Below are 25,331 nucleotides of genomic sequence, written 5' to 3' on the forward strand. Positions count from 1 at the left end.
GTTAGTCTTTAAGGTGCCACCGGACTCCTTGTTGTTTTCCCCTATAATGTGAGAACCAAAATCGAGCAATTTCTCTGTCTTAAATTCTGCTTTATCTCTCCTGCAGACATAGAGACAGTGCAGAGAAAAATCAAGAAAGTCCTGCAATGATTGTACAGCAGAATGTGTGTTACAGGACATTTATACTTCAGTGGGAGCAGCACTTGTTGTACCTGTGCTGGGCAGACACTATTCATTTATAACTCACGTAAACAATAAATACCAACCAAACTTCTTTTCCTGTAACCACTGTCTCAGTGAGCTGTTGATTTTTAAGAAATACATTTTTTCATTTTTTGAATCTGTCTTGAGATGGGGTAGTGTACAGGCTGTGGCTACACCATGCTGCCAGCTCCCATTCTGAGATGGCAAACGAGTGCCTTGGGGGAAGTTACCCAGTGTTACATGGCGGTGACCACCTGAGCACCCCGTTGTGGACAGGGGTGCTCTGCAGTGCCCTACCTCTTGTTTCCCCTTCTTCGGGGCTCCTTTAACATATCTTCCACCCAGCCTTAGCCTGGTCCCTTTTCCCTGAGGTACTGTCCCTTCCTACTCCATTTATTTAGCAAATGGAAGAAAGCTTTAGAGGAAATTATTTTAAAACAACAGTCGACAGACATGTTTAGACTCATCTAACCTTATGCTTCATTGCATGTTAAATTTGTTGGGCTTCCTTCCAAGTTACAGGAGCAGAACAGGCACAGGTAACTGCTTGCTAAGTGGGGAAATCTACTGCATAACAATACCAGTATATTTATATTTCTGTAGTTACACTGGAGCTACCCCCACCCCCCCATGTGGACACTCTAACTCCCTAATAAAAGTGTCATCCCCCACTCATTGCATCCTATTTTAATTGTCTGCTGTGGATGAAGGGGGCAGCTGAGACAGTGACCTCTTCTCCTGCTTTCTGCAGAGACAGGATGAGGGCACTGGTTGCTTCCCTGTCCACTGGGGACAGAAGGAGCTGGCATGTCAGCCTGGCTGGCCACCTCAGTCCTCTTCTTTCCCCACAGATGTGAATGCTCCAGCTGTGTTCCTTCCAGCTACTAACTGGAACTCAAGCATCTGCCCTTAATTGGCACCTGGCTGGCTCAATGGTGACCACACCTGGGTTTGGGAGGAGCTGGCGAATGTGGGTGTCACAGTTCAGGATGGGCGCACTGCCCCAGATAAAAAACAACAACAACACCATCTGCACAAACAATAAGAAATGCCTCCTCTTCCCCTTCTGCTGCCAAACAAACCCCACCTCAGCCGCCTTTCAGAACCGACTGAAAGTTGGAGTGAAACTTGATCAACGTTTGAGGAAGATTCACCTACCCTCCTAATGATCTAATGCCCTCAAGATATTTAACCCAGGTTATTGTAGGTTAATTGCAAAGGAGAAATAAAACAAAACACTGGGCCTGTGCTCCTTTGTGCCTCTTTATAAGGTATGAAGACACCTGCAGATTCTTTTGTTTTTTAAAGTGTTTTTTTCTGCTTGAGATTTACCTTAGAAATATCAGGACAGTCAACTCTGGTCTTCCCTCTTTTGCTGGAGGTCTCTTTGGAGACCCCAAAGAAATGTCTGCCAGGGTCTTCAGCCCTCAACTAAAAGAGACTGTGGAATCTTTAACAAAGAAAGATTTTCTCCCAACTACTTTAAGTTGAGGGAACCATTGCTGTGGCCCCTTGTAGCATGCTGACAGCTTGTGCCACACGCTCTCAAAGAAACTGCGGAATCACCTGATCAACATCCTCTACAGCAAACAGGGAAAGATTAAGAATGAGCTCTCAAAAATGGATACTCTCATAAAAAAACAACCTTCCACACAAACTTCCTCGTGGCTAGATTTTACTAAAACTAGACAAGCCATTTACAACGCACACTTTGCTTCTCTACAAAAGAAAAAGGACACTAAACTTTCTAAACTACTACATGCTACAAGGGGCCACAGCAACGGTTCCCTCAACCCACCTAGCAATATTGTTAACCTATCCAACTATACTCTCAGCCCAGCAGAAGCAGCTGTTCTATCTCGGGGCCTCTCCTTCTGCCCCTCCACCCCCACGAACATGATACAGTTCTGTGGTGACCTAGAATCCTATTTTCGATGTCTCCGACTCAAGGAATATTTCCAAAATACCTCTGAACAACATACTAATCCACAGAGACCTCCCTACCAACACTACAGAAAGAGGGATTCTAGGTGGACTCCTCCTGAAGGTCGAAACAGCAGACTGGACTTCTACATAGAGTGCTTCCGCCGACGTGCACGGGCTGAAATTGTGGAAAAGCAGCATCACTTGCCCCATAACCTCAGCCATGCGGAACGCAATGCCATCCACAGCCTCAGAAACAACTCTGACATCATAATCAAAAAGGCTGACAAAAGGAGGTGCTGTTGTCATCATGAATAGTTCGGAATATGAACAAGAGGCTGCTCGGCAGCTCTCCAACACGAGTTTCTACAAGCCATTACCCTATGATCCCACTGAGAGTTACCAAAAGCAACTACAGCATTTGCTCAAGAAACTTCCTGAAAAAGCACAAGATCAAATCCGCACAGACACACCCCTGGAACCCCGACCTGGGATATTCTATCTACTACCCAAGATCCATAAACCTGGAAATCCTGGGCGCCCCATCATCTCAGGCATTGGCACCCTGACAGCAGGATTGTCTGGCTATGTAGACTCCCTCCTCAAGCCCTACGCTACCAGCACTCCCAGCTACCTTCGAGACACCACTGACTTCCTGAGGAAACTTCAATCCATCGGTGATCTTCCTGATAACACCATCCTGGCCACTATGGATGTAGAAGCCCTCTACACCAACATTCCACACAAAGATGGACTACAAGCCGTCAGGAACACTATCCCCGATAATGTCACGGCTAACCTGGTGGCTGAACTTTGTGACTTTGTCCTTACCCATAACTATTTCACATTTGGGGACAATGTATACCTTCAGATCAGTGGCACTGCTATGGGTACCCGCATGGCCCCACAGTATGCCAACATTTTTATGGCTGATTTAGAACAACGCTTCCTCAGCTCTCGTCCCCTAAAGCCCCTACTCTACTTGCGCTATATTGATGACATCTTCATTATCTGGATCCATGGAAAAGAAGCCCTTGAGGAATTCCACCAGGATTTCAACAATTTCCATCCCACCACCAACCTCAGCCTGGTCCAGTCCACACAAGAGATCCACTTCCTGGACACTACAGTGCTAATAAACAATGGTCACATAAACACCACCCTATACCGGAAACCTACTGACCGCTATTCCTACCTGCATGCCTCCAGCTTTCACCCTGACCACACCACACGATCCATCGTCTACAGCCAAGCTCTGCGATACAACCGCATTTGCTCCAACCCCTCAGACAGAGACAAACACCTACAAGATCTCTGTCAAGCTTTCTTACAACTACAATACCCACCTGCAGAAGTAAAGAAACAGATTGATAGAGCCAGAAGAGTTCCCAGAAGTTACCTACTACAGGACAGGCCTAACAAAGAAAATAACAGAACGCCACTAGCCGTCACCTTCAGCCCCCAACTAAAACCCCTCCAACGCATTATTAAGGATCTACAACCTATCCTAAAGGATGACCCAACACTCTCACAAATCTTGGGAGACAGGCCAGTCCTTGCCTACAGACAGCCCCGCAACCTGAAGCAAATACTCACCAACAACCACATACCACACAACAGAACCACTAACCCAGGAACATATCCTTGCAACAAAGCCCGTTGCCAATTGTGCCCACATATCTATTCAGGGGACACCATCACAGGGCCTAATAACATCAGCCACACTATCAGAGGCTCGTTCACCTGCACATCCACCAATGTGATATATGCCATCATGTGCCAGCAATGCCCCTCTGCCATGTACATTGGTCAAACTGGACAGTCTCTACGTAAAAGAATAAATGGACACAAATCAGATGTCAAGAATTATAACATTCATAAACCAGTCGGAGAACACTTCAATCTCTCTGGTCACACAATCACAGACATGAAGGTCGCTATCTTAAAACAAAAAAACTTCAAATCCAGACTCCAGCGAGAAACTGCTGAATTGGAATTCATTTGCAAATTGGATACTATTAATTTAGGCTTAAATAGAGACTGGGAGTGGCTAAGTCATTATGCAAGGTAGCCTATTTCCTCTTGTTTTTTCCTATCCGCCCCCCCCAGATGTTCTGGTTTAACTTGGATTTAAACTTGGAGAGTGGTCAGTTTGGATGAGCTATTACCAGCAGGAGAGTGAGTTTGTGTGTGTATGGGGGTGGGGGGGATGTGAGAAAACCTGGATTTGTGCTGGAAATGGCCCACCTTAATTATCATGCACACTGTAGGGAGAATGGTCACTTTGGATGAGCTATTACCAGCAGGATAGTGAGTTTGTGTGTGTGGTTTTTGGGAGGGGGGTGTGGGGGTGAGAGAACCTGGATTTGTGCAGGAAATGGCCCAACTTGATTATCATGCACATTGTGTAAAGAGTTGTCACTTTGGATGGGCTATCACCAGCAGGAGAGTGAATTTGTGTGGGGGGGTGGAGGGTGAGAAAACCTGGATTTGTGCTGGAAATGGCCCAACCTGATGATCACTTTAGATAAGCTATTACCAGCAGGACAGTGGGGTGGGAGGAGGTATTGTTTCATATTCTCTGTGTATATATAAATTCTGCTGCAGTTTCCACAGTATGCATCCGATGAAATGAGCTGTAGCTCACGAAAGCTCATGCTCAAATAAATTGGTTAGTCTCTAAGGTGCCACAAGTACTCCTTTTCTTTTTACCTTTTGCAGCAGACCTGATATTTATCACATATTCCAATGGCTTCAAAATCGAAGTGACATCTCTTCAAGTAACAGTCACCCCCATGGAGTCTACATTGCAGGTAGGGACTCTCAGCCTGCGAGAATTCTGCACACAGAAAAAAAAGTCAGTCGTTCCACAGCGCTGGGTAAATAAGCGCTGTGATCCCCAGCATTTCTTATTCACTCATACCTGACCATGTCGGCCCAAACGTTCAGATCCAAACATTTATCACGGCATTAGTGCTATTGAAATGTGTGTGCTTCTGTGGCCATTCCGCGGCTGCCACTAAGAAGTGAATGGAGCAAGTGAATTAAATAGGGGCGCTGGCTCTCGGGCTGCAGAGTTGAGAACGGTAGCTCTCAGCATGGTGTTCTTTGCTTCCCTCTGCCTTTAAGTAATGGAAAGCAGCTGCTCAGACCTCCAAGTTCCCTGAGTGGCTGCTGCTGTGAGTTTGATTCCCTCTGTCTCTGGCAGTGATGTGCCAGGCAGTATCACAAATGCAATTTGTGAAGTAGGGTAGAACTGGTTCAGCACTGGGTTGGATGACTACACATTTTTGAAACAGAAAACCTTCCCGTTTCAAAGCATGCCTGTCTGTGAGACTCTGTGCAGATTTTTATTTTTATTTATTTTTGAAAACTCACTTGGAAATAATGTCTTCATGACCAGTTGCCAGGTTTTGGTTACACATGAAGGGCCTGTTATTTTGGAAATGCAGCCCCAATGTGCACACCCAAAGCTTGTAGACGATTTAGGTTAGAACATTTTTAACTGAAGGTTATTGTGCAATCTAAACAGATACATTGTCCTGTCTGCAAACACTGTCCCACCTTCAGATAATATAATTTCTTAGAAAGCAACCAAGTACATAATATTGACAGATTCTTAGAGAGAGTGGGGCTAAGACACTGAGATGAAGGGCTGCTGCTTTAATGATCTGTGTTCCATTCCCAGCTGTGTAACCTCTCAGTTGGACATGAGGCCTGACTTTATAATAGAGGTTGTGAAAGGCACCTAATTATGAACACCAGCCAGCTGCAGAAGTTACATTTTAACTCTGTGTACTTTGTCTTACACCAACGGGTGTATTGAACAAGAGTTGGCCACACCTCAACTTCTTTATATCCCATTCTGATGCTCAGTTCTGTGATTGCCTGTTAGAGGAAGAGTACGTGCAGTGCAGAGAGACTGCGGGGTGGTTTAAGCAGCAAGCCTCAGAAAGATCTGAGGAAAACACGATGGCAATATTTTTTGCACTGGTCATAATTCAGTCAAATCTTTATGTATTTTCTTGGGGGCAGTAAAGACACATCCCTGACATCCAGACAATTCCACTGCCAAATTTCACATATTGTCTGCAAACTTCAGAGCCGCTGGAGCTCCTAAGCAAAAAGTCAGAAACACGTTTCTAATAGACAGTATTAGACAATCTTAGTATAGACGCCCATATATCCATCTGTATCATCCCTCATTTTCATTTACCTCTTACCTGGTGCACCCTGGAGCACTAGAAGGAAAACAGCAAACAGCAGATAAAGGATCTTCATGGCTGAAGGTCAGCTGGGAACTCAGCGTCACTGCAGAGAAGACACAGAAAGACAGGGAGGAGGCAGAAAGTCCCTATATTTATAGGACACTGGGGATATACTGAGTTGTAGAAATAGAGGCAGATTAAAATTTATTGGGGCCCTGGGCACAAAGAACATTTTGGGACCCCCCACAGACACTCCCCTCACCACGCAGCCCTGCCTCCTGCTCCTCCACTGCCCCCCAAGGTCCTGCCCCCTGGCCAGGCTGGAAGCCAGAGCTGGGCCATGGTCAGAGCTGCCCAAGGAGCCCCAGCTGCTGTGGGAAGCCCCGGACCCTCCACCTGCCCTGGGTGGCACATTCTGGTGGGGCTGGGACATGGGCCAGGGGCTACCCTTGGGCATTCTGGCCCCTTGCCCAGGGCAAGTGGAGGGTCTGGGGCTTCCCAGAGTGGCCCAGGCTCCCTGGTTACCTCTTACTGTGGCCTGGCTCCATCTTCTGGCCTGGCCAGGGGGTGGGATCTTTAGGGAAGAGGAGGAGCAGGGGATGGGGCCACAGTTCCAGTGGACCCCCCACTTCTATACAGGTTCTGGTGCTCCTACGGGGGCCCCCAAATTGGGCAGGGCCCCTGGGCATGGGCCCCATGGACCTGTGCATTAATTCACCACTGTGTAGGAATATTATTTTCATCCAAATGGTATTTATAATATGTGTTCTGTATTCTCTTAATAATTATTTTATCTATACAGCTGAACAGCTTCTAGGAGTATTTCAGAGAAATATGATTGTGTGATGCAAAATATATTTTAAAAACACATTTTCTGTAACTAATTTTAATGTTAACTGAGTGTCTTAAATTAGGTTTCTCGTGCTAATCTCTTTTTCCTTAGCCAAAATAAGAATTACTGGAGGAGAATTATTGCACAATTCTATATTTTATTAGCCCAGATAGAATTGAAAGCAATTCAGAAATTACAGAAAGTAAAAAAAAAGGTGATTGGATATTCATGTTTATGAAATTTATAATAATGAATACTAAAAAGTAACGAATCACATAAATTCATTTGAGGCCTTATCACAATTGTGTTACATAGTTAAAGTTTACCCTAGTTCTTTATTATTTTGGGAAACTGACTTTGGTACCAACGGGAACTATAAGAAGTACTTGTGTCACCTTAGAGACTAACCAATAAATGCTCAAATAAATTGGTTAGTCTCTAAGGTGCACAAGTACTCCTTTTCTTTTTGCGAATACAGACTAACACGGCTGTTACTCTGAAACGGGAACTATGAATCCTTTAGTGCAGATTCTTATCCACTTCTAATCAAACGTGTTCCCCAGTGGAATTAAAGGAGCATCTCTGGTAGTTTTAACAAATAGTTCTAAAGTTACTAGTTAGAAAATCAGTCAAGTTACTTAAATACTAAGAATTAAATTGCAATTAGTTTTCACACTTTGTGTAGATAATGATTCAAACTATTTGAATTTCTCTGGAAGTTTACCAGGATTCTTTGCTCTTAGGCCACTTGAACTAAATGTTCAAGGTTAACTCAATATTCAGATAGTGGGAACAATCTTTAGCTTACCAGCCAATTCAAAGCTTCTTCCCCCTTTGGGGAAAGAAGCTGTGAATTTCCCTCAATGACAAACTCTGTAGGATTTCCCGGCTAAACTCAGGGTGTCTCTCAGCTATCTAATATGGAGGAAACACTTCCTTTTACACATATTTCCCAACTTCAACACTCAGAATCACATACCGAGTTACCCTAATTTCTAGACAACAAAGATTCAGTTTGTTAGTGAAATACTCGTATGCATCACACATTCTATTATAGCACACTCCTGTTTCTCTGACCAGCCTGGGCAAGATCCAAACTTTCAGATAACTAGGCATTTGGACAAACAGAAGAAGTGCTAGAGAATTTAGTGCTAGAAGCCAGAGACAGTAGGACGAGGGGATGGGGCTGAGCTATGCTTCGCTCCTGCATGCTAAGGTGATGGTGGTCCCCAAGGTGCTGTATGGACTGAGCCCAAAGGGAGGCTGAGAGGAGGGTGGAGGAGGGAAAGGGGGAAGGAAGGACAGATGAGAGGGGAAAGGAGGGCAGAGGGGCTGCAGGAGTCAGAAGCCTCCTTGGTGCTGCTTGAGGATTTCCCAGCACTGACAGATCCGAGGGAGTAAGCCAGCCCTACCCTTCACTATTTTTACTAGTGCTTGTAGAGCCCAGGGCATCAGTGCCAGGATGCCTTGAAGAAGCACCAAGGTGGCTCTGGTCTCAGGTAGCTAATTGACCTCTTCCTGCATCTCTCCTCCTTTTTTCCTTCCACTTTTCTCTCCTCTATCCTCCTCTCTGCCTCCCTTCTTTCCTCTCCCTCCTGCCCTGTTCTCTTTCCCTTAATTTCTCTTCTGTCTGAGCCTGTCATTCTCTCCCTGAACCCTTCTCCTTTCAGCCTTCGCCTTAATCTCTTCATCTGTTTTCTTTTTGCCTGTTCTCTCTCTCTCCCTCACATCACCTCTTCTCTCCTCTCCTACTTTTTCCCATTTTTCTCACTGCCATCATTCCTAACTCCAGAAATCCTGCCAAATCACAGTTCCCAGAGCCCTATGCTTAGTTAATCAGTGGGTGATTAGCTAACACACCACTACAGGGGGGACATACTGTGAATTCAGATAACTAGGATTTCTGGGTACAAGGAATTTAGATAACTGGAATTATCCTGCAGATGGTTTTAACTCAAGTAGCTTTACAATAAACAAGTTTTCATTGTGGCAAACAAAATGCATGTAAATGTGCCACTTATCCATTAAAACTGGCATGAAGGCCTGTTCTCCAGCTCTGCATCACAGTGGCCCTGAGTAGTCTCTCGAGCTCACTAGAAAGTTCATTCAGGTAGTTCACTCACTCAATGGGTTACGACAGCTATGTTCTTCTCTTTCTGGATCTCACGGCCGTCTCCCTAGACAGAACATTAAAGAAAAAGTTAATAGGGTGAGCATGAAGGAAGTCACTTTAGTAGTTACCAGACTGAGGGTGCTGTCTGTAGCCAGGAGATGACAGTCCCACTCGCTGTCTCTCTCATCCAGATATATGAGCTTCACATGGATGCGTTGACCCAAACTGCCTGTTTTATACAGATTCTCAGGGCTTGGTTTCTTCTTGGCAAAGCTGCTGTGGGCCAATCAGAAAGTGACCCCTGCTTCTGGGAAAAATTTGAACTGTCCTACCACAATCTGGATGCTGGAATTCTTGCAACTCTGTCTCTGGAAAATTCCATGGTCTTTGTGCAAAACGTCTTGTGCCCTCCCAGATTGTGTAAGATATGTTAGGCCACAGTGTCTTGTGCCAAACATCTTGGGACATATAACGAACACCTGCTGGTTTAGCTCTGATCAACAACTTATTTCTGTAGGCCACTTCCCACAGGCCTCCCTGCGGTGTGGTCCTTGGCCAACTTGACACAACTCTGAGACCTTCCTGAAGTGGCAGTTTCCCTGTCAGCACTTTGAGCTGCCAGCAGAAATACCCAATCTGTAGGAGAGATACTTTGCATAAAGCCCCTTCACTGATGATGATTCTGTATGTTTTTTCATAACTTATAATGCTGCAATATAAAGTCATTTGACTCGTTGGCTTGGTTAATGACTGATAAGGTTGGGCACAATTAAATCAATATATAAGACAAATTGCTCTGCATGACTCTGTACCAGTAGCTCGATAATCTCTACATTTGATTTGTAAAATCATAGGATTGACTCGTGTTTACATATAGTAATAATTAATACTTATAATTATTAGTTTCAGAGTAACAGCCGTGTTAGTCTGTATTCGCAAAAAGAAAAGGAGGCCTTGGGGCACCTTAGAGACTAACCAATTTATTAGAGCATAAGCTTTCGTGTTTTTTTCGTGTTTTTTTTTGTAGCTCACGAAAGCTTATGCTCTAATAAAATAATTATTAGTAATAATAATGTTAAAATTAATCAGGCATTGTGGTTGTTTAGTCCATACTACATTTTAATTAAGTTCACCTTACACATTTTCACTTCCTATTGGTTTTGAATGTATCACATGTAGAATATAAACCACATGCTTTCTTCCCTTTGTTTAAATTAGTTAGACATTATAGGTGTCACCGTAGGTAGCGACACCTTAATTTGAGATTGGTCGACACATTTTTTTATATGCCCCTGTTTCAGTTACTTAGAAATTTGCCATATTTAAAGTGTTTTAAGTTCTCTGTGCCATGCAGTGAACAGAGAATGTTTGGATTGTTTTGTTTGTTTGTTTTTAGCAACAGGCCGTAGCAAGCTCTACTGAGGAAAACACATATGTGAAATGGGCTTTTTGATCATTTATAATTTAACCAAATCTGAATGGCTTTCCATGGAAGCAGAAAAGAACCTCCCTGGCTTCAGGGCTGCTTGCCTACCAAATATTGCATTTCTACTGCAATCCATGGAAGCTTTAGAATGCTCCAAAAAAAGAGCTGGAAAAAATATAATAATAAAAAGAATTAAGCAACCTAACCCCAGCCTCAAAAATATCCCTCTATACTATCCCTGGATTTTATTTACTTCTTACCTGAAGCAATCTGGTACACAAAAACAGCAAGGAGAAGGTAAAGCATCTTTGCATCATAGTGCCATTTAAGATTTTAGCATCATTAGAGACAAAAAGCACACACACAAAAAGAGGAGCTAGATAATCCCCATATTTAAGGTGCTGGGGATTGTGATATACTGAGTTGCAGAAGTCTTGTTTTGATGGAAGTGATATTTAAAGTACATCTGCTGCAATGAATAATACTGAATATTATATGAACAGCACCAGCATGTTAGGGAAATGAAATTAGCAGGTCCTTGCTTCCTTGTGGAAGTAACAACATCATTATTTACACCTGGCAAACATCTATGGCCTGTACACATCCTTGTAGTCTATGGAAAGACCACCCATTGACAACGGTATGGAGAGGTCCTTAGTGCAGATTGAAACTCCAGCAAATAGCCTCCTCCCCCCGCCCCCCGAATGTTACTTGCAAGAGGGGATTTTGTGTGCATCTGAGTGTATCAGTTTTAAACTATTTTATCAACTTTTTTAAATATAGGATTTCCCCCCTGCAATCTTATGCATCCAAGCAATTACAGGAAGGTATAACATCCTTGTAAAGACTAAAAATAACATTTATAACAAGACAATCATGTGAGCCATTAATTTATGGAGGTTATTGTAGATCTAACATGATACATTTAACAGCTTTTGCCAGGACCAAGCTGTGATTTTTTTCCCATTATTTTTGTCATCACTAGCCACCATTATTAACAATAACAGTTAAAAGTATAGACACAAACTATTGATGAGTCAAGCTGGGCAAAACCCAGGGGGGCTGCTTGTGCTAAGCACCTCATAGACTCATTGACTTGAAGGCCAGAAGGGACCATCATGTGATCTAGTCTGATGTCCTGTGCATTGCAAGTCAGAGAACTTCACCCACCCACCTCTGGCTGAGTTACTGAAATCCTCAAATCTTGGTTTATAGACTTCAAATTACAGAAATTCTACCATTTACTCCAGTTCAAACTAGTAAGTGACACATGCCCTCTGATTCCTCTCATTCACATGATTCAAGAGGGCAAGAACGAGAAGACATTTGGCTTGCACCCTTGCCAGGAAAATTCAAGACAAATTCTAAGGGTTTTATGATGGATGCCATGGTTACTGGACCGATTGCACCTCTGTCCCATTACTGGCATCTCAGTGCCCCCCTTACGTATCAGGCCTCGGGCCCTGACTGGTCATGGGGTAGAATTATTTAACTGTCTGGGTATAACACCCCGTCTATGCTAACTGCTTATTGTCATGCTTGTCTGACTGGAAACTTGCATCTCTTCCCTTTGGGGGCCTATGACCAGAGCTATCCAGTGACAAAGGGCCTTCTGAAAACAACTGGGTTTAAGTAGCAAATGGAAGAAGGAATTAGAGAAAATGATTTTAAAACAATAAACAGCCAACACATGTTTAGACCCATCTCACCTTATGCTTCACAGCAAATTAAGCTAGACAGGCTTCCTTTCTGAGTTACAGGAGCAGAGCAAGCTGAAGAAAGGGCTTGTCTACATGGGGAAATCTACTGGTATAACTACACTAGTGTAATTATACCACTATAGTTATACTAGAACAAACCTGTGTGGAGACTCTTAGTCCCTAAGAAGGGTGCTGTTTCCCAGTTTAGCTTATGTCTCTTTGGAAGTGGTTTGGAGCAGGGGTGACCTGTCGATCTAATCCCTCAGTCATTGCACCCTATTTCAGTTGTCTGCTGTGGTTGGAGGGAGGCAGCAGTGATGGTCACCTCTCCTGCCACTTTCTCCACAGAGACAGGACAGGTACACAGAATGCTTCCCTGTCCAGTGGAGACACAAAGAACTGCCACAGCAGCCTGGCTGGCCAGCTCAGTCCCCTTCTTTTCCCAGAGGTGCTGATGCTCCAGCTGGGTCCCTTCCAGCTGCTGATGGGTGTCTCAGCACCTCTCCTTAATTGGCATCCAGCTTTTGCACTGTTGACCACAGCTGGCTTTGTGAGAGGCTGGGGTTTGTGGGTGTCCCAGGCATGGATGAGTGAACTGCTTCAGATAAAATGACAGTCAGTCCCTGCACAAATAATAAATGCCCCTTCTTCCCCTTCCTCTGCCAATAAACCCCACCTTGCCCTCTTTTCAGAACCAACTGGAAGTTGGAGCAAAACTTAACTGAAGTTTGAGGAAGATTTACTAATACTCAAATGCGCTGTAGATATTTAACCCATGTTATTGCAGGTTAATTGCAAAGGAGAAAATAACATAGGGGCTGTGCTCCTTTTTGCCTTTTTCTAAGGTATCAAGAAACCTGAAGGTTTTTGTTTATTCAAGTGCAGGGGAGGGTTCTCCTTTTGGTTTCCCTTACGAATAACAGGAAAGTCACGTCTGGTTTGCCTTCTTTTGTTGGAGGTCTCTTTGAAGGGCCCAAAGAAATGTCTGTGATGTTCCTCCTCCCTGAACTGCAGAAGTCAGTTTGTGGAGTCTTTAAAATAGAAAGATTTTCTCCTAAGTACCAAAAAAGCATTTGAATGAAATAGTTGTTAATAATAAAAATAATAAACAGGGAGGTTTTTAAATACTTCCTTGGTACCTGCAGTGTCCCAATGTTAACAGTTCCCTCTTTTTGTGCATGTGTCTATCTATCTGTTTTTTTACCTGAAGACAACAGAAGGGCTCAAAACCCAAAGGACCTTATCACAGTACTAAATATTGAGAAGGAAGTGTGAGCCATTGGACTGAATGAGCTCTTACCTGTCACTGGTTGATGAACTGGAGGAACAGACCTCCTGAGCAGACCTTAGTTGCACAGAGACACCTACTTTGCCAGTGTGCTCAGTTTTGGCTGGTTGGGGTTAAAATTCACTTATGTATTAGACGCAGGGGTAATGAAATCACATTGGTTCCTTCTGGCCTTGGGATCTATGAATTCATTAATCTGTGACATGTTGTTGTCCTTATTGTGTGACTAAAGGGCAGCAGAGCTGCATTTAATATACGCCCTATTTTGGGGAACTGAAACCTCACACTGTAAGCATGGAGTAGTGAGTCAACTCCAAGTGAAAGAAAGAGAGGGAGGGAGTGTTGGGTAGGAGAAAGGTGTTCCTACCTGTCTGTCAGGCTTTTGTTTAAGGGTCTAGAGGCTTTTTGACCCTTTCCTCCAATGTTTAAAGATAGGTCAACTGAGAATGGTTGTCACTCCTCAGTGATCATCAGAGCTGAAATCCCTGATAAATGGGTCAAGGGGCTTAACTATTAAAGATTCAACAAAACTTTTGTCAAAACAAAGGCACTTTGCTTGGTAACCTTCTGGTGCTTCAGGGTCCAGAGATGTGGTATGCAGGGGGTGCTGCCAGAGTCTTGGATGGACCTTGGACTCTCTTGGTTGTTAGGCTCCGTGCTCCATGATGGGAGCCTTGGCCAGAACTTGGATTCTTGGGGCAGCTTAGGGCAACAAGGACCCCAGAAGCACTATCAGACCCAGCTAGAGGAGAAGCTTTCAGGGCTGGCCAGGCTCCTCCCTCCATGAAATTTCATCAAGAAAGTTTGGCAAATTTGGTTTTGCAGAGTGAACCCTAATTCAAAAGACCCCAAATTTCTCAGAAACCAAAGACTGTGACTTTTGGCCAGCTATAGTCCAGATCCCCCTCCCACCGATGCAGAACAGGAGTGGAGAGCCAGGAAGCAGACCTACTAGTGGAGGGTGAGCAGTCAGTGAGCAACTGTGTGGCACCAATTGGAGGAGGGACAAAGTGGGACCAACTCCAGCAGATATTACATGATATCAAGCTAAAAGGTCTGACAATGCAGCTCGGTGGAAGAACAGCTTCACATACTTCCATTAGGACTGCCAACCAACCCAAAACTAATCACTAACAGTGACTAATTAAATTATACTCAATTAAAAATATTGGGCATGCATTAGCACCTTCCTTCCAGGAATATTCAAGTTCTGCTCATAATTAATTAGCCTCACACCATCCCTGGAAGGCAGACAAGTAGTTACCTGCTGTTCTAATTAAGCCAAAGGCTGTATCACAGAATTAACCTTAACCCTTTAATTATCAAATTAAAATTTTACACAAAGCAGACAAATAGCACATCTGAAATTAACGTGCATTGCAAATTGTCTGAGGTTCTCAAACCCCTCCTTGCATCCTGCCCTGTGAGCTTCCACGAAGAACACTGATGCGCTTCTCTAGCGAATGCAATGTTCTTAGCAGTATTTTGCAATTTTTACAAAGATTTGAATCCTCTCTCTAAGGGAGTGGATGCATAAAAATAGGAAAATGAACTCAAATATATATAGAATATTGATCAAAAGTACATAAAAGAGATACACAACCCACATACACATAGTCTGGTCCCAAGGCACTTCTCAGGGGGAGCTGTTCCCTGAATTCTTCTCTGCACCATGGAGCCTTGTGTAATGCCCACTGCAGTCAATGAGATCCTTTCCATTCACGTCGATCCATTGTCTATCAGGGTGATGATGTTTAATTGGTGTAGATGTTCAGGATGTGATCCTGGCCCCAAGGAAGTCAATGAGAAAACTCCCATTGACTTTCCTGGGGCCAGTATTTCACTCTAGACTGTAATTTCCTCCAGATAAGGATTTGTCAACTGTAATGATGACTCTGAAAACATGTTTCAGAGTAGCAGCCGTGTTCGTCTGTATTCGCAAAAAGAAAAGGAGTACTTGTGGCACCTTAGTCTCTAAGGTGCCACAAGTACTCCTTTTCTTTCTGAAAACATGGAATTTATTACTAATAATAACGTCACATAAATCCAGGCATAGCCAATAATCCTTGGCATCATTTCAGCCTAAATTCTTAAAACATCTCAAACATCACATGCAGCTAGTGAAGATAGCCACAAACTATCAGTAAGTTCTGAAGCAACTTCAGCTTTTAACAGTTTCTTCTATATTATTTTCTTTATGCCTTAGTGTTCATAATAGAGATACAGTAGATCAACTCTTACGTGATATGGCAGTATAACCTATTATTTTATAAACTGTATAAAGTATTAAAATCTATCTTAAGGATTTGGCAACAGAGCCCTGCAGTCTGAGGACGTTTCATTGCCAAGGTGATCTCATTAAAAGGAGTACTGTAATGCATTTTAGACAATGTTGTGAATTAATGATTAGCTACAGACATATATATATCTGTAACTAATCATTAACAAAGGTAGAACAAGGCATATTGTGCATTCAGATAACTAGAATTTCTGAATGAAGTGAATTTGAATAACTGGAATTATCTTGATTTAACTCAAGTAGCTTTGAAATAATCAAGTTTTCATTGGGATAAACAAAATGCATGTAATTGTGTCACTCATCCATTAAAACTGGCATGAAGGCATGTTCTCCAGGGATCTGTATGGCCCTGAGTGGTCTTTCAAGATACCTAGAAAGTTCTTTCAGGTAGTTCAGTCACTCAAAGGGTTATAGCAGCTGTGTTCTTGTTTCTTTCTGGATCTCACAATCATCTCTCTAATTAGGACTTTAAGGAAAGTGTTAATAGTTTGAATAAAAGGGAAGCAACTTTAGTAATTACCAAACAGGAGACGCTCTCAGTAGCCTGGTGATGACAGCCCCACTCGCTGTCTCTCTCATCCAGATATATGAGCTTCAGGTAGCCATGCTTTGACTCATACTGCCTGTTTTATACAGTTTCTGAATTCTTGGTTTCTTCTTGGCAACACTGTCGTGGGCCAATCAGAACGTGATCCTCCGCACACACCTTGGAAAGATATGAAATGTCCAACCACAATTTGGACATTGAAATTCTTGCAACTCTGTCTCTGGAAAATCCATGGTGCAAAATGTCTTGTGCCATCCCAGATTGTGTAAGATTTGTGAGGCCACAGAGGTTTCTTCAAAATATCTTGGGTCATATAATGAACACCTGCTGGTTTAGCTTTACTCAGCAACTTACTTCTGGAGGCCACTTCCCATAGGCCTCTCTGCAGTATGGTCCTTGGCCAGCTTGACACAACTCTGTGTCCTTCCCCAAGTGGCAGTTTCTCTGTCAGGTCTTTCTTTGAGCTGCCAGCAGAAATGTCCATTTTGAATACAGGGCAGATTCTTTGTGTAAAGTCCTTTCACATTCCTTGATGATTCTGTATTTTTTTAAATATATTTTATCATGCTGCAACATAGAATCATTTGACTTATTTGCTTGGTTTATTACTAACAATGTTGGTAACAATTAAATCAGTATTAAGACTAATCACTCTACATGGCTCTGTATGAGTCACTGGGAAATCTCTACATAAAAGAGTAGGACTGCATCATGTGTTTAAAAATACTAATAATTAATAATGTTAAGGTTAATTGGGCCTTTTGGTTGTTTAGACCTTATAGCATTTTATTTGAGTTCATCTTACAGATTTTCACTTCCTATTCGTTTTGTGTATATCACGTTATTGAATATAAACCAGGTTTTCTTATCTTTGTTAAAATTAGTTACACATTGTAAGTGGCACAGGTAGAGATACCTAAAGTTGGGATTGATTGACACATTCTTTTATATGCTCTTTTTTCCGTTACTTAGAACTTTGCCAAATTTAAAGTGTTTAATGTTTCATGTACCAGACTGAAGCAAGACCATGTGCAGTGCACAGAGAATGTTTGGGGGGGGGGGGGTAGCAGCAAGCCTGCAAGTTCTACAAGGAAAACACAGCTGTGAAATGGTCTTTTTGATCATTTACAATTTAAGTAAATCTAAATGGATTTGAATCAAGGCAGGAAAGGAACATCCCTGGCTTCAGGGCTGATTACCTACCTTGTTCAGCATTGTTCTGCCATATCTGCCCTGTCTGGCCTTGTTTAGTTTCAGACAGTCTGACTTTGCAACATATTGTTGCAAAATCCCCAGCATGACTGTTGCGAGTGCCTCCAGGCCGGAGGGCCAAGGACACTTGGGCCTAGTGCGAGGGGGCTTCATCGACACTCGTGATCTTCCATCCCCTCGAGTTACCTAGTGGCCATACCCAGTGTCCCCAACAGATACAACTAGTAAGGAATACATTGTAACCAAGGCATAGAGCCAACAACATTTCAACCCCACCCCTAAGCTTCAGACCATCCCTCCCAGCGCTCAGATTTCCCCTCTCCCTCCATAAGAGGTTTATTACCACTGAGCTGCTCTCTTCCATTGCTTCTTGGCAAGTCCTTTACAGTCCAGCTCCACTTTGACCGGCCCCAAAAATCTTTCGAAATAAAATTTTCTCAAACACAAAACCTTCAGACCAACCCCCACGCCCACCAGTATTTTGTAGGAAGTGGGACTTGTGTGGGGAGGGGTCTGTCCCTCTTCTACAGCCTAGAAGGGAGACACTGGGGCACCCCTTTTCCTCCAGGGGCTTTGCCAATCCACTAATAAACACCTCCTCCCTCTTTCTTCACCCCTCCCCAGAATGTGTCTTGATAGGTTTGGTGATTGACAGAGAGATCACAAGGCTCCTGGTCCTAGGACCTTAAAGAAATAGCCTGCTTTCTCCCCAGATACGCAACTATCCCTCCCTGGGATCATTTCCTCTCTCTCAGCACCTGCTACTCCCAATTCTCAGCTCTTTATTTACTTCAGAATTCATGGAATGGAGTAGTCTCATGTTAAAGGGCTGGTGTACCCCATTATATCCCCACTTCTCCCCATTGGGAGGCAGTATTATATTAATCTCCCCAGAGAAGTGAAATCCCAACACTTGGCATAATTGAAGGCCGATTTTCAGTGGCTTAACATGGTCTGCAAATCTGGGTGGGAAAATGCATGGGGAAATGTTGACTTGCATGCCCTGCTGTGTTGCAAAGGCAGGCAGAAAACAGAAGCTGTTCAGAAATTTTGCTCATATGCTGTGACAAAATTACATTGGTTTGTTTGGCTGCCCTATTGCATTACAAACAGGTCTATGTTATGGCTGTTTAGCAATGCAATGTATTTGCAACAGAATGGCATCACTTTGGGAGGGGTTTGCAAACATCAGAAGGTCTGCAATGAGTATTCATTTCTGATGTGTTATTTATCTGCTTTGTGAAATGTTTTAATTTGGTATAGAACCATAGAACCATAGGGTTAGAAGAAACTGCAAAGATAATCTAGTCTAACCCCGTGCCAAAATGCAGGATTTGTTGTGTCTAAACCAGCCAATACAGATGGCTATCCAGGCTCCTTTTGAAAAACTTTAGTGAAGGCTATTCCATGACTTCCCTAGGCAGTTTGTTCCATTGTCCTACTGTTCTCACAGTTAGGAAGGTTTTCCTGAGATTTAAGCTAAATCTGCTCTACTGTAGTTTGAACCCACTGCCTCCATCTTTTTTTATGGTAGTCTTTCAAGTATTTGAAGACTGCTATCATATCCCCCTTAATCTCCTCTTTTCCAAACTAAACATACCCAGTTACTTCAGCCTCTGCTCAACTCCAGCAGAGTTCTGATGGCTACAGCAGTAGGAGTCACAGAAGCCCACTAGAGCAGAATTTCTCAAACTGGGGTCCGCGGGCCCCGCTGATCAACTCCTTCCCCTCCCTCCCAGTGCCTCCTGCACACTAAGAGTCTGGTGGCGCAGTGGGGCTAAGGCAAGCAGCCGACACGTCCCTGCAGGGCAGGGGGTCTCTGCGCACTGCCCCCGCCCTAAGTGCCAACTCCGCAGCTCCCATTGACCGGGAACTGCGGCCAATGGGAGCTGCAGGAGCGGTGCCTGAGGGTGGTGGCAGCGTACGGAGACCCACTGCCCCCACTCCTGCCAAGACCATTGCCAGAGGGATGTGTCGGTCGCTTTTAGGAGCTGCCACAGCCCAGAGACCACTCCCCCACATCCAAACTCCCTCCCAGAGCCTGCAGCCAAACTCCCTCCCAGAGCCCACACCCCACACCACCTTCTGCCTCCAAACGTCCTCTCAGAGCCCAGAGCCTGCACCCTGCACTCCAACTCCCTCCCAAAGCCTGCACCCCACATCTCCTCCTGCACCCCAACCCCCTTCCCCAGCCTGGTGAAAGTGAGTGAGGGTGGGGGAGAGTGAGCAATGGAGGGAGCGGGGATGGAGTGAGCAGGGGGCAGGGCCTCAGAGAAGAGGCAGGGCAGGGGCGGGGCCTCGGGAAGTGGGCAGAGCAAGAGCTGAGCGAGGGGGCTTGGGGGTCCCAGAACATTTTTAACTCAAAAAGGAGGTTCTTGGGTTGCTAAAGTTTGAGAACTGCTGCACTAAAGTGCTCCCCACTCTTTAAATGGATACTACCCAATTCCTATACACCACATAATGCCACCCTTCCCACACACATATATTCATGGCTCACAGTATCCTCCTAATTATGAGGGATATTTTGAGGTTTTACCAGGATTTAAAACCTCTCTGTAAGGAGGTGGCTGCATAAAAATAGGATAATAACTTTATATACACATAGAATATTTATCAATAGTACAGAAAAGAGATATACAACCAATACACACAAACAGTTGTATGCTAAACCACTTCCAGGGGGAGCTATTTCCTGAATTCCTCTTTGAAACATGGGGCCTCATTGAAAGCCCGCTGCAGTCACTGAGATTCTTTCCATTCTAGTCAGTTTTGGACCAGGTCAATGACGTTTAATTGGTTTAGGTGATCAAGATGTAATCCTGGCCCCACTGAAGTCAATGACAAAACTCCCATTGACTTCCATGGGGTCAGAATTTCACTCGAGATTGTAATATCTTCCTGGCAAGGACATGTCAGCAGTATTGATGACACAGAAAATATGAAATTTATTATTAATAACAATGTCATAAACATCCAGGCATGGGGCATAATCCCTGGCATACTTTAGGCCTAAACCATTAAAACACATCAAACAGTAGATGCGGAGTCTGTGGTTCACAGAGGAGTTAAATTGAGTAACAGCAACAGTCCCTAGCTAAACTGACCACAGTCTCTCACTAATTTCTGAAGTAACTTCATCTGTTATCAGTTTCTTCTATATTATATGCTTTATGCTTACAAGTTCATAATAGAGCTATTGTAGATCAAGTTGTGACTTGATATGGCAGTATAACATACTATTTTAGAAACTACATAGAAAATTAAAATTTATCTTGAGCATTCTGCAAGAGAGCCATCAGTTTAAGGAAATTCAATTGACACAGTGCTGTCACTAGAAAAAATATTGCAAGCATTTTGGAGAAAGTGAAACATTTTAAATAGAAACCGTGTCTGTGTGCGCACACAAGTGCATACGGGTGTGTCCACCTAACTAATCATAAACAAAGGTATGACACTGCGTTTTTTATAATAAAGAAGCTGATGCACTCAGTTGTTACGTTGTGAAGTCAATGAAAAGTGAAAATCTGTAAAGTGAATCCAACTGAAATATTATTAGGCCTGTATGATGCTTGGCTTGATCTTCTTCTGTCTGCCAGTTTCACAGCGATCTCATAACATATGTAGTCATCCTCCTAACTAACAAATAAAGTGTAGAGAATAATCAGGTATGGGTACAGAAGGGACAGCTATTTTGTTTTATAGTCCAGTAATGTTATCAATATTATTAGTGGTGAACCAAGTAAATAAGTCAAATTACTTGTAGCATGATGACCTATGAAACAGGAACAGAATCATTAAGGAATGTGAAAAGCGTTTAATGAATCTCTCCTGACTTCACAACAAACATTTCTGCAGACAGCTTAATGTGCTGACAGAGAAACTGTCATCTGGGGAAGGATACGGAGTTGAGCCAAGCAGGACTAGGACCACACCATGGTGAGGACTACACAGGAAGAGGCCTGCAGAAAAGGCCTTCAGAAGGAGACTGATCATCAGAACAACATGAGAAGGTGCTCAGCTTGTGTCTCAAGGCATTTTGCACAAACCACTGTGACCTAATGTGTCTTACACAAACTGGGATGGCTCAAAATGGGTATGCATGAAGAGGAATTTCATAGAGACAAGGTTGCAAGAACTCGGTTAAATTGTAATTTCCTGGAGCTAAAATATCTGGGTCAAAGAGACAGAGAATACGTGGCATTTTCTGGCCACTGAAACTGCCCTTTGTCTGGTAACAATTAAAATATCTTCCTCGATAAACACCTTATTAACTGTCCTTTAAAGTCCTATCTAGGGTAACTGCAACAAAATCTAGACTGAGTACAGAGTTGTCATAACGACTTGGGGAAATGAACTTCCTGAATTAACTTTTTATGTATATCAAGAAACCAGTCAGTGTGGCTGACATGAAGAAAATGGCCTCATGCCACTTTCAATCAATACCAAGTGAAAACTTGTTACTTTAAAGTTAAATACTTCTTTGAAAGTATGTACCTGAGTTAAAACCATCTGAATGTTTAAAATGTATGATATCTATTTGTTTTCCACTCACAAATTGAATCTCAGTTGTTTAGAAATTGCAGTAACTTAATACATAATTGAGACTATTGATGTCTAGAAATATCTATGCAGTACATCGCAAAAAGAAAAGGAGTACTTGTGGCACCTTAGAGACTAACCAATTTATTTGAGCATGAGCTTTCGTGAGCTACAGCTCACTTCATCGGATGCTTCTGACTATTTTCCTTATGAGCTGTAGAGCCCCCATGCTTTGCAAATGAGACATGAAATTTGGTGGGGGAATAGCCCTGCAGTCAGACAGGTACCCTTGCTGACCCCATGAAAATCCATTGGATTTGACTCAACTAGGACCAGTCTAAAATCACCATTACCCCTCCATGTTCTCATCACTGTATACTGCTATGACTTGTTGCTTAAACCCAATGTTCTATCTGCCATGCATATGCTCTTCCTAGCACAAACCACACAGAACAGAACATCCAGATGGGAAACAGACAAATGAAGTCCAGCCAACCACTTTCAAAATACCCTTTCTCCCAGGAGAAAGTATAGTCATCTGGGAGTCAAAAGACCATAAATTAAAATATAACTTCTTCTGCATCAACACTATTAATTCAATCAGCCCAACTTGTTATGTCATCAAAAAAAGATATCACGTTTGTTTGACAGGATCTATTTCCATAAACCCATGTTGCTTTGCATTAATTATATTATCTTCCTTTCATTCTGGGTTAAACGAGTCCCTTGTCATCTGTTCCAGGAAAATGAATACCCTGCTCTGAAGTTAACCGGGAATATTTGCACTCACTAGTCAGCGATTGGGCAATTCCTGCTGTGCCTTTCATTTATAATCAAATGTTTTCTTATTCCTGTTCTTATGGATGTCCACAAAAAATCTCAGTGCGTCTTTTCTTTTGATGTGTCTAATTTTCCTGGAAGGATGTCTGGGAATCTGGGAGTCATCCTGTCTGGTGTAAACCAGGAGTGACTCCACTGAAGCCATCGTGATAACTGTGGTGTGAAACTGCCAAGAGGCAGAAGAGAAACAGGTGCATAACTTTTAATGAAGAGAGCAAAACAAGGGAAATATTTCAGCTATTTCTGCTGGTCGTCTGATAGCCCAGAAAACCTTATCCAATCCCATCTTGTGTGAGCTTGAGATGTGGGCCTGTCCCAGATGTCTGCCAGTGTGCCAAAGGGAAAACCTGAGTGTGTGAGGTAAGCACCATTTGGCCCTGTAGGGTAAGATTTCACACAATGCTGTCATAAGTGCTGTGCTAAAATCCTAGCATGTGACATCAATGACGAGCCGCTGAGCCTCTCATTTTATTATTCTATCACACAGAGCACTCAGGTGTGTCTAGCAAGGATTGTTGTCTCCAAACCCACGTCCTGCTCCTGTCCATGGTTCCATTATCCCCTACATCCAGACTCTTATTTTATGCTTTGATCTATCAGAGTATAATTTAATTATCACATAGTAATTCCCAGCATCACTCTGTTTTCCTTTGCTATAATTCTTAGGCAGGAAGGATGGTTTATAATTCAGTCTTTAGAGGAGACTGAGAAAGTCAGGGGTTAGTTCCTTGCTCTGCCATAGAATCCGTGGGTGACCTTGGTCATGTCATTTGGGGACAGATCTGTAAGGCTATTTAGGTACCTAAAGATGCAGACATGTGCCCAGTGAACTTTCAAAAATCTATGCACTTGAGATGTCTAAAAAACTTTACAAATCTGGCCCTTTTGTCTCTGGCCCTCTGATCCTCACCTGTTAAATAGGGTCAATAATACTTCATCTGTCTCTTCTGGTTGCAATTTGATTGGCTCCAGCACAATACTTTCCTAGGAATATGTGCAGTGCTTAGCAGAATGGGGCTCTAATCTAGAGGCCTCTAAGCATAACCATAATAATAACCACTGAAGGTATGTTTTGAACAAAAGGTCCCCTGGTGCTGCAAATAACAATCTCGCATTGACTACAACAGTCTGCATTTTGGCAGACCCTTGGGACAGGCTAGAATAAGCTCACACAAGAAAGCTTCCTAGATAATGTACCCACTGTGTTTGGCACAGGGTAGAATTCATGAATGTTGCTCTAAAGTTCTCAAGCCACCAAGAGACATGTCAGATGAAACCTATAGAAGAAGACAATTTCAACCTGACATGTCCACAGCCTTGGAGCACCCTCTGGAGTCTGACCCCCAACTCCCCAGCAATCAGACTCTCCATACACCCTAAGAACGGCCAGTTCCACCACTACATTTCTATTTTTAGATCGCTAGCTGAAGCAGAACTAGTGTGGGTACATCTACCCAAGCCGGAAATGCGACCTCAAGCCCCAGTGTAAAGTTACCTTTAGAGGATGTGAGAATTGATAAACTGTGCACAGCAGTGGAAAAGAGAGATTAAGGGGTCATCATACATGATTACTGTAATTTCAAATGTGTCTTAAACTGGTACTCCCGGCTCTCAACCACTCCAGGACAGCAGCGTCAGAAAGATACTTCTAATTTAGCATCATCCTCCAAGTAGGAATCTGCTGTCTCAGAGTACAACCTGCTGGACTTTAGTGACACTACAATGAATACAGTGATGGAAGGATGACAACCTCTGCCTAATTAAGGCTAGGATAAAAAATTTCAAATGTAGATTTTGTCACATCAAGTGGATTAAAAAAAAATCCGCCTGAAATTTCTGATGTGTGGTACAATGGTAAATTGTTGCTTCAGGGAATATCATGTTCCATTGGGAGATCATGTTCCATTGAAATAATCAGAAACTTTTCCTTTTGCAAATTTCATATCGTCTTTTTGTGCACAAAAGCGGGCTTGATTCTGATCTCAGTTATGACAGTTTTATACCATTGTAACTATGATGGTGGCTTCAGTGGAGTTACCATTGATTTACAGCAGTCTGTATAACAGGAAGGAGAATCAGGCCTTACACTGGAATCCAGATTGGCTTGATTTCCTCTGCTGTCCTCAGTGTGGATGATGAGTTTTGGAAGATAGGGAGGGGGTCTCAATCCCATGCAGCTCCACAGGGTTTGTTACTCACC

At 43.2% G+C, this 25,331-nt stretch overlaps 1 long non-coding RNA gene across 2 annotated transcripts; it reads right to left on the bottom strand.

Moving 5' to 3' along the window:
• Positions 1-6,404: 6,404 nt before the first annotated feature.
• Positions 6,405-16,600, bottom strand: LOC140908491 (uncharacterized). 2 transcript variants are annotated; one of them, XR_012157888.2, is made up of 3 exons: positions 16,514-16,600; positions 9,291-9,344; positions 6,405-6,438 (listed from the first exon to the last, which is right to left on the bottom strand). It is a non-coding gene; the product is annotated as an uncharacterized LOC140908491 (long non-coding RNA). The 2 variants fall into 2 exon arrangements; XR_012157887.2 differs by lacking the exon at positions 6,405-6,438 and having other exon boundaries at positions 8,929-9,344.
• Between the last annotated feature and the right edge of the window lie 8,731 nt (positions 16,601-25,331).

The sequence above is a fragment of the Lepidochelys kempii genome, chromosome 3 (assembly GCF_965140285.1).
Source record: "Lepidochelys kempii isolate rLepKem1 chromosome 3, rLepKem1.hap1, whole genome shotgun sequence".
In the NCBI taxonomy this organism is placed as follows: domain Eukaryota; kingdom Metazoa; phylum Chordata; order Testudines; family Cheloniidae; genus Lepidochelys; species Lepidochelys kempii.